Below are 9,892 nucleotides of genomic sequence, written 5' to 3'. Positions count from 1 at the left end.
GTGTGATATTTCCCGTTATTAAGAAAAAGCATGCCTATCAGGTGTCATCCATGTGGCAAATAGTGTATTTGTTTTTGTAGCGCTGTACGCTGCTTACTGCACTGCTGCACGGCTTCTCCTTACTGTGTAAGCAATTTTAGGGAAATTGGCTTTTCTCCCGACTAGTCATCCAGAACACAGCATCCAGATGTGAGAACCCAGAACAGATCCAGGCCAGTGCACTCGGGTATGCAATTCCACTGATATTACACGTTTTTAATTCTTCCTTACACGTCACTGGAGAGTAGCGGGTGTATTGACTTGCCTGTAATTGAGTGACTCGGGCTAGGGATCTGATGAGCAACAGAGAGAATATGTGGAGAACACAAGTTGGTAGCAGAATGCTCTGTTCTTACCTGAAGCTTACAGCGTCCATTCTTCCATATCGGTGTGTCGCTGCGTGTACTTCCTGTTGCGCCTCTCTGCCTTATTTCATCATACATACAGAGCGTAGTAAAATGAGGCGCTCCGGGCTCTTATCATCTCTGCTCCCCGATGAGTGATCAAACACATGGAGCATATCAGCATTCCCAATGAGACCCTGCCAGCAAGGTAAGGGATATGCGCGCTTTCTGAATTGCGGGGACTCATCTGCCTTCTCATTGGACGTTTGGTTTTCCACGAAATATGTGTTATATTGCTGAGATCAGGCCTGGTTTTGTACTGCCTGTTTTTGCGCTGAACAATATTGAAGTAATGACAATTTTGACTTTTTGACATACTCTCAGTGTTCTTCAGCTTGGGATGTTAAATTGCTGTGGTAAAAATAACCAATTATCTTCAGCGGTCGTCAAAATGTCTGCTTGAGAACACATTGTCCCCATTCAGTTTATTTAGCAGACGAAAAGTACATGTCATAAACACAACACCATATGGGCCCTTCTTTGTTTCAATAAAGTGGCAACAGCCTCAGATCATGAAAATACATTTGTAAGCATCTGATTTACAATGCAGTAAAATTTTTGCTGAACCGAGTCGACTGCATGCAGATAAACTATTTTTCCAACTGCAATGAATTCAGTCATAAAAAAGAGATACTTCACTGACTAATCATTGGTACAAGCTGAGAGTAACGAGAACAGCGTGTATTGGTCAAAGAATTAAATTTGTCTCAAAGCTTTTTTTTTTTATTTTTTGCAATGAGCTTTTCTGAATGAATTTGCTATAAAACAAGCAAATATGTAGTATTTAATGTAGTCATTGGACCCACACTATATATGATATATGATGATATTTATGATTATGTGGAAAGGCACAAAGACAAAGCCCTCATAACTACAAATGAGCTCCTATTGCACTCCTTGGTCATTTCTGAAAACCAGTAGAGGCCTTTAAGATGAGATAATAGGTTACATGTGGGTAATGTATTGGCGCTACATATATTGCCGAAGGAATCACAATTTGCCTTAGCCCTTCACAGATAAATAACTCAATAGATTACCTGAGACACCAAGGACATTAAACAAAGTTCTCCCCAGGAACAGCGCAAAAGGGCTTTTTGGAACTGCAACACCTCTCAATAATGCACACTTCATTTCCCATGGAGGCCATCGAGGCGCCTACATTTAATTAGAATTCATGTTGGGCTTTAATTCAAATTTTTACACTCATAAAACAGCTGCTAGCGAAATGGTAACAAAGCGCAATGTGTAGTCCTTAAAAAAACGTGAGCCTGGCAGTCCAAAAATTGCAATTATTGAGTATTGGAGAAAATTGATGATAAAAGAAAGAAAAATTGAAAATTAGTCAAAATATGAAGTCATTCGGTAATGGCAGATGAAAACCGAATGGTTTTTCCAACCTAATTGAAGGGGCACCAGTGCTTAAGGCCGCTAGCAAGCAAAGTTATTTTCTACAAAGTACATCGCATATAGAGCTAGATGATCTTTGGAAGGGCTTTTCAAGTGTGTCACTCACTTGCTATAAACTGTTTACCTGTGATCACAGCTTTTTATTTATTGCACGGTTCCACACAATGAATTATCCAATGTCTTATGGACGGTAAATTTTGCTAATGCAGTTCTGTGCCCTTCCTCGACACCTGCCTACCAACAGCTATAGCGATATGTGCACACAAGCTTGTGCTATAATCACCCACCCACATAAACATCGTAACGCCTCTAAAGTCACCCTGTGTCCCTGCGGCTCTGTTTAGTATTGCAGAAAAGCAAATGCACATATTTATCTGCAAGGGCTTAGCAATGAAACAGTGTTCCAGAAGAAGCCCCTGTGTCCTTTTGAGGCCCTTGCGAAAGCCATAAAACTGTCGCCAATCAATCAGCGAGAGTGCCTGGATATTGTTTACTAGTGTAGCTCATTAAGCAATGTAGCAGTACATGCTAACTTAATTGACTGGAAGATTTATTGCAGTCCGAGCGGGTGAGAGGCATTGTCTTAACTCAGTTGCGCGCCAGCACAGGTCACAACTAAAAAAAAACTACTGTATGATGTCATTTTGAACTGTGTAATTGTTTGTGGGGTGTAACTATGTCAAATACAATGATGGTGTGGTTAAATATATTTCCCAATGCAATTTATTTTTTGCAACATTTTTGTTTGGTGGATTTTGCTCTAATCATCCATTTAAAAAAAAAAATCTTAATTTTTGTTCCACAAGAATATAAAAGCTTTTGAAAAGAAACGATAAAGCATTTATTATAGAAAATGAATCCATCTGGATCAGGGGTGGGCAAACCTTTGGATTGGCGGGCCACAATGGGTTCTAAAATTTGACAGAGGGGCCGGACCAGGCGCGGATGGATGGAGTGTTTTGGTAACCTCACCTCATCGGAGAAAAAAAAAAATATTTAATTTTAAATGAAAGTGAACAAAAGCATTACAACAATATATATATATATATATATATATATATATATATATATATATATATATATATATATATATATATATGTCTTTGACACACCACAGTGTTTAGAAAATAAAACATTAACAAGGTTTATTCATTTAATTTTTTTCCAAGTTTGGCGGGCCACAGGCCGTAATTTGCCCACGCCTGACCTGGATGATGTGTCCTCTCCCCCTTCACACATTAATTTCTCTTAGCTGACACTGACACACTGATATGCCTCCTACGGTGTATGAGGTCACGCTGACGGCCAGCGATCAGGACTCTCACTAGGGTGCTTTGGGCTCGTGTCCCAGCTCGCTGGTCCAGTGGCATCTCTCTCTCAGAGTGCCTCTGGAGACAAGTCACACTTTTTAAAAGACCAAAATTAAGTGGAAAAATGTCTGCTCACTCACTGATGTAATTATCTGTCCTGGATTAACATCTGTTCACAAGCCTCACCGCCAAGTCCACTCCAGCATGAGCCAGTACCTTGCGGCAGTCTCGTGTGTGTGTGTGTACCTGAGTCTTTTTCTTTTTTTTTTTTCCTTGCCCGCGCGCTGTGTATCTTGGCACCAGCTGTGGCAACTTTTCACTTTGACATCCTCCACCCATTCAACAGCTGCATATTTATGTGAACATCTTGGCTGTAGTCATTGTGAACGTCAATGTTGGGGTGCCATCTCAGTTTTTCCTGTCTTAATGGGACACCGTTGGTTTTAGCCACGCACATGATTGTACAAATTGATTCGTCAAAAGATGGGAAATTACTGCATTATTAATGCCATTTTGAAAATGATTTGTTTTTACGTTTCCAGTTTGAGGGCTTTTTGATACTCAAAAACTCAATTTGACGATCGTCAAATTGATGTGACTCTTGACTTTCTTCCAAATTGTCAAAAAATAGCTTTTCCTGTTGCTGGAAAAACCCGAGCAAGCTGATTAACAAGTTCCATTTATCTACCGTATTTGCTGCGTGTCCAAGTGAGCAGCTGGGTGGGCGTTTACCCCCACCACTTATTCCCACCGTAACACCTCTGTTGCACAAAGCTCCGGTATCCTCAGAGTACCGAAATACCTGCTTGAAATTCAGCGCCAAAACCCGGGCTAATCAGTTATCCTCTGCTATTATTATGCCCAGTGTCAACATTATAAGGGCCAACTTCCCCTTGTGCCGCTCCAACTGTAAACTAAATGAAGGATTCCATGATTCCATTTTCATATGCAATAACCGAAGGATTACACCTGCCTTATTGTGGAAATGTCAACCAATATGAGCCGAAGAAGAGCATTTGAATGAGCCCGAATAGCCATGGTGATGATTCCCCAGAAGTTTAGGCCCACGGGGAGCAAATTATTTTCGAGGTATACCAAGGAGGAGAATTTAAATCAACTCTTGTTAACCAGGGCCTAATTATCTTTACTCTTTAGTTATTGGAGCAGAGGGGACAGACTACAATGTCTTCCCCATTAGGAGGGATCTCTGGAGACTTTTGAGCTATAGGTTCATGAACTGCAGAATATTAAAATGCAATCACAGCTAAGACGGTATTACCGAGGTGAGAAAACATTTCTCAGCTGGAGAAAGTTAGTTCTCGGGGGAAGGTTGAGAATGGCACTATCAACAACGCCGTTTCTTTTCCACAGCACTCTTTTAGTTCAAATCATCCGTCCTCCCATCACCACTGCCTGTGGCCGGACTGGCCTTCTCTAATTACGATGGGTGACATGTTACATAGCGATCAGTTAGCAAAACATTTGCATAGCCCTTGGCTTGCTAAAAGATTCGTTAATTGATTCGATTAATACTGATCACTGCTATTATGGGCCACTGGGTGAACCTGTGCCAGTGCGGAGCTGATAATTGCAAATCGTGTGCTAATGTGAATGTTTTATCAGTGATTAAATGCTTTGACCGGATTGTTCAAGTGATAGAACAGCTTTTTCTGAAAGAAAATGACAGCATTTACACAATTGCCTTGTAAAGGAATGGGTGTATGTATGTGACCTAAACAGAATGATGCACAAGACTAAAATATTTTTTTTTTATAATGTCATGGCCGCCATCATCTTCAACTACTTATTCTCATCATGTTCATGGGTGTGCTGGAGCCTATCCTAACCAACTGCCTTCGGGGAGAAACAGGGTAGGCCCTGATCTGGTCATATATAAACAAACAACTACAGTATTCAAATGACATTAACAACAATTTTGTGTTAAATGGCGCTAACATGCATGTTTTTGCAAACCCAGACTACATTGAGAAGATTCCTTTATCAAAAATTAAGTTGAAATACGATAGCATCATGAAAAAGAAAACCTTGATCATAGTAGTACAATTTGGACGAATAAAAGACGTTTTGGTGTACTCCTTCCTTTGCTTTTCTGTGATAGACACTGACGACACTGTGCATGAGGTTACTTGTTACCTTAATATGCAGGGTTAACAAAGTGCTTAATTAGTCCATTATTGGCTTTTAGGTGTTCATAAAACAAAAAACAACTACATGTAAACAAATACATTAACATTTGTATTTTTAACCATGAAAATAAGATTGAATAAATTAAGACCGGTGTAAGAGCACAATAAAAATTTTTTCTTAAATAAAAAAAAAATAATGCATATTTCCACAACCAACGCAATCATGGCCGCATTAGTATTCTCATTAAGGGGCTGAGGATATTCTGTGTGTCAGTTGTTGTCTTTTTTCTTCTCAACAGAATCTCAAAGGACTCATGCATTGCCTCTCAAGTTGGTCCACAGGTGGCTAAGTACACTTTTCTTCCATCCGTCTGGTCTGCATGTCCAATATTAGCCCTCTACCCCATCTGCACGATGGCTTCTGGTTTTGTTTTGTTAAGGACACAGAATCTAAAAGAGCAAAAGGCTTTTGGCTGGCATTTGCCACAACAACCCAATGCAACTTGTGATACAAGGCCAGAGATTCCCTTTCATTTGAGCATTAATGACACTGTTGCAGGTCTCCACCTGTGTCCTCCTCTTGTGATCTGTGCGTCTGCCACGCCAGGAAGATCAACAGCAGGACACCATCATCGGCGCTGAGTCATTCTGCACCAATAGTCGTGGAGATTATCGGGATTGCGAGGTGTTAGAATCACTACTTTCATGCTTGACCTGAGATCGATGTACATATGTCTTTTTCACTGTGGTATACTCCAGCGTTTGCCATGCATATTCATACAGTGGCCAATCAATTTTCTTTAGAAATTCTTGACTACAGTGATGGAGGAACACCTCTAGAATTAGGCACAGATCAATACAGATAATGTTTTTGTCCCGCTGATGCATTCTAACTAATGCAGTGTCATCAAGACACTGACTTGAACTCTGGCTGATTCGTCTTTGCACGTGCTTGATCAACCTTTCATCTGCCATGTCCTATTTATTACAAGTCAAAAACAAAACACAAATGAGAGGTTGTCAGTTTCCCTTAATTTTCACACTCGGTGGCCTCAAACTGTCGAAATGTCTTGCCTCATTTTTGGCTGTTAATACCTGTCTTTCAGCTCAATACATCTCCTTCTCGTAATATAAATAAATGACAGTGTATCGTGATATAAATAGATAACACGGTAATTGTGGATAGTGGTATGTTAAATATGAGAATGATCTGCTTTTGCAAAACACTTGATTTGACCAAAAGTACTATAGGGCGAGTTCATAGGCTTAACTTTTAACTTTTGTGGGCAGACATAAAGCTATCTAAATAAGAAAGTAGAAAATTAGTATAATCTACTTCAATAACATTTAATAAATGTAATTAAAACATTTAGATTTACTGTTGCTTTCTTGATAGGCTGAACATGCAAGAAAAACAAAATACACATTGGTGGAGGCCTGCCTGACATCCTCTTGGATGATGAGGGGTCCTCAGCAGTGCCTTATCCAAATGGTGGCAATGGCCAGCTGGGGCTTTTGGCTCACACACTTAGCACCTAGAGGCAGCTTCCAAGCTAATTTGGTGGCAGTTGATTATGAGGCCTTGCCCTATTACTTCCTTGACAGCGCTTTGGAATCTCTTTTAAGGTATGAAATTAACAGTAAAAATTTGGTTTTTAGAAGTGATTAAGTTCCACTTCGCGCTCCATGAGTAAATTAAAAAAATTGGTAGTGCTCACTGTTTCCGAGAGCCGCAACGTGACAGATGACACCTTAAGGGTTCCGGTGGGTGCTGTTCTACTTTAGTCCTTTTGGTGTCGATCACGTGCATTTCAAAGTGCTGCTGACAATCGACTGAGCTGAGAAAAACAGGAGGAAAACACTATCAGGATGGAATTTGAAGACTAAAAACTGAGTAAGAAATAATGCAATGTGCTTCTCGAAGAGCCTTTATGTCTAAAAATAAACAAGCAAAACCCTTCCAAAATTAAGTGATCTCCAGTTTGGAAAATGTAGCAGCTGAACTCTTCTCCATTTAAATTTCAGACATGCCGCAAAATCATCTAATGGTCGTACAACTAGTTGGAGCTGCAAATCATTCCCACAGTGTCTTTGCGGTGTTATTAATTGGATTGATGTATTTACTGGTGATGTCAACAAACCTTTGCAACAATCGCTCACAAAAGCTTTCTAAAACTTCTTATATGAGCAACATCATATAAAGTGTCATTAAAAAGAACTATTCCCTATGTTTTATGAAGGCGCTTTTATATTCCATTTTTTTTTTTGCTTTCACTGCCAGTAAATATTGTCACTGTTGCCAGTGAAAGTGGATTTGACGCATGTGTTTTCAACCTGCTCTTTTTAAAGCATCCGCACACCAAAGTCGCCACCCGCTGTGTCAATCCATGTCTGCTCACATTAGGGAGTCAAAAGAGCTTTGGGAAACAGTAACAACTGGCCTACTTTGGGTCAAAATTGACTGAAATTATTCTCTGGCGACTTCCAAGCTATAGAATGGTAGCAGGTGGGTGAAGAAGGATTCATGTATCTTAAATGCTGCCAACATAAACATGAAGAAAATGGATTCATCTTTATGAATTCAATCAAAGTGTTTAAATGGGCCCCTGTTGAAGTCGCAGAGGGTCATTGAAATTGCTTCTTTTTTAGGTGACCTAAGGATAGTCAAAAGGCAAATGACAAAATGTTCTTTGCTTCCACCTTTTTCACATTCTTTCCCTCTTTGGCTCTGGGTCTGGTTGAGTGACAGGTACAGCGTGTGACAAACAGGGCTCGTAACATGCTCTCAATCTGTCAGGGCTGATTGCGTTGGCCTCATTTGCTGACATAAAAAAAGAGATTGCTGATGACATTTTAAGGCATAATGTGTATTTAAATCACTGGCATGTGGCGGCTTTTTGGTGGACTATATGGGGGCCAGAATCAGATCAGGACTTTAAATAGGAATCTGGTTCCCCCCAGAGAACCTGTAGTCATAACATTGACATATACGGAACATGAATTCATCTGTTCCAAACATGTTTTACCCACAACCCATTTTGGGTCCTGAGTTTGGGAAACCCTTGTTTGAAGTGGCAGCAGACAAGATTTCCTCCAAGTTGTGTGTTTGCAGTCGTCAACACTATCCAATAGATTCTACAAATGGTGGATCAACTCTTTGTCCATTTGTTACCGTTTGGCAGATGTAAGATAAGGGAAGTGATTCCATTGTGATTGAAAAATGGCGTTTTTGCGATGATGTGCACACACACTCGCACAATACTGAATTCGGCTTTGACTTGCTTTTAGCGAGTCTAATATCGAGTCTACTTTCGATAAAAAACAAAAAAACATTTGTGCTGGGGAGGTGTGGCATTAATTCCCAGCGAGACACAGCACATGTACCGAATAGGATCCAAGATTTGCAAGCGAGGCCGAAGCAGGAACATTTGGATAGTGTGTGACAATATGCAAAATAGCTCTCATCTAGGTCGTATGTTTGTGTCAATAAATACGTGAGATTACGTTTAGACACCTGTTCATACAAGTCCTTGCCTTGCGTTTTCCCCTTCAGCGGCTCCATGCTCGGAAGATCTTATCTCAAAACTGCCTACTTTTTTCTGTTATTTGTGTGTATAAATTATAATTTATTTTAACAATAAAACCTAATAAAAAAAAGAACAAATTCAATTAATGCAAACAAATTATTATTCCAAACTACAAATTTCAAAGCAGTTTTTTGGGAGGGTATGAACAACACAAGGAACGAAGCTAAATAATTTTATTAGTGTTATCGTTGTTCTTTGTGCAGTTGTTTTTCAAGAAATCACGACACTGCTTCCACTGCTGTAAGATGACAGACTTTGTCACCCAGATTTTCAGCATTGAAATGAAGAATTCTTTTTTTTTTTTTGTCACGCGCTCAAATTGATCATGATGAATGAATGAGACTGTGTCCTCCTCCATCTAACCTATTCCATGCGTCTCAAGGAAAATTGAAGAAAGCAACGTCAAGGCGACACGCAGGCTCCCTCCTAACAAGCTAATGTAGGGAAAAGTAGGGAGATGCATTAAAATGATTAGTCATGGATGGTAATATTTTTGGGCCCTTTTGGTCCGTGCAGACTTCTAAAAATAAAGGTCCAAATGACATCTCGCGGATTGAGAATTTATCTTGAACCATTTATTTCAGTCTGTTCTCTCCTTGCCGTTCCTCTCATTTTCTTCCTCCAAACTAAAGGGTCAGTGATTATTATGCTTCACCATGTACAATGCATCACCATGCTACGGTACAAAAAGCACCTGCGCTTAGCCTCTCAGCCACGGCTGGATTGACGGTAAACTCAGGTGCTGGGATGTACTCAGATGCTGTGGCCATTTTTTCTCATTTATTTATTGGATTCAAACAATTGAAGTGTCACGCGGAAAAAATGTCTTACAGCAGTTTGCGTCGCTGCATGTCATTTTTCAGTTTCATTTGCAAAAGAAACCAAAAATCATAGAAATCAAGTCTCTAACAGCAGAGTGTATCAGTTGATTCGGTGGATAAAATCATCAGAGAGTTTTGAAACGGAGGGATTGTTGTTAAAAATATAGAGCTATAAAA

At 39.9% G+C, this 9,892-nt stretch overlaps 1 long non-coding RNA gene across 1 annotated transcript; it reads left to right on the top strand.

Annotated features, from left to right (window-relative positions):
- Window positions 1-498: 498 nt before the first annotated feature.
- Window positions 499-5,993, top strand: LOC148338255 (uncharacterized). Its single transcript, XR_015842837.1, has 3 exons — window positions 499-591; window positions 5,607-5,649; window positions 5,867-5,993. It is a non-coding gene; the product is annotated as an uncharacterized LOC148338255 (long non-coding RNA).
- Window positions 5,994-9,892: the final 3,899 nt, after the last annotated feature.

This window comes from Idiotropiscis lumnitzeri, chromosome 4, assembly GCF_059441095.1.
Source record: "Idiotropiscis lumnitzeri isolate Australia: NSW breed Sydney's pygmy pipehorse chromosome 4, RoL_Ilum_1.0, whole genome shotgun sequence".
Lineage (NCBI taxonomy): Eukaryota > Metazoa > Chordata > Actinopteri > Syngnathiformes > Syngnathidae > Idiotropiscis > Idiotropiscis lumnitzeri.
This window is presented reverse-complemented; position numbering and strand designations above follow the sequence as displayed.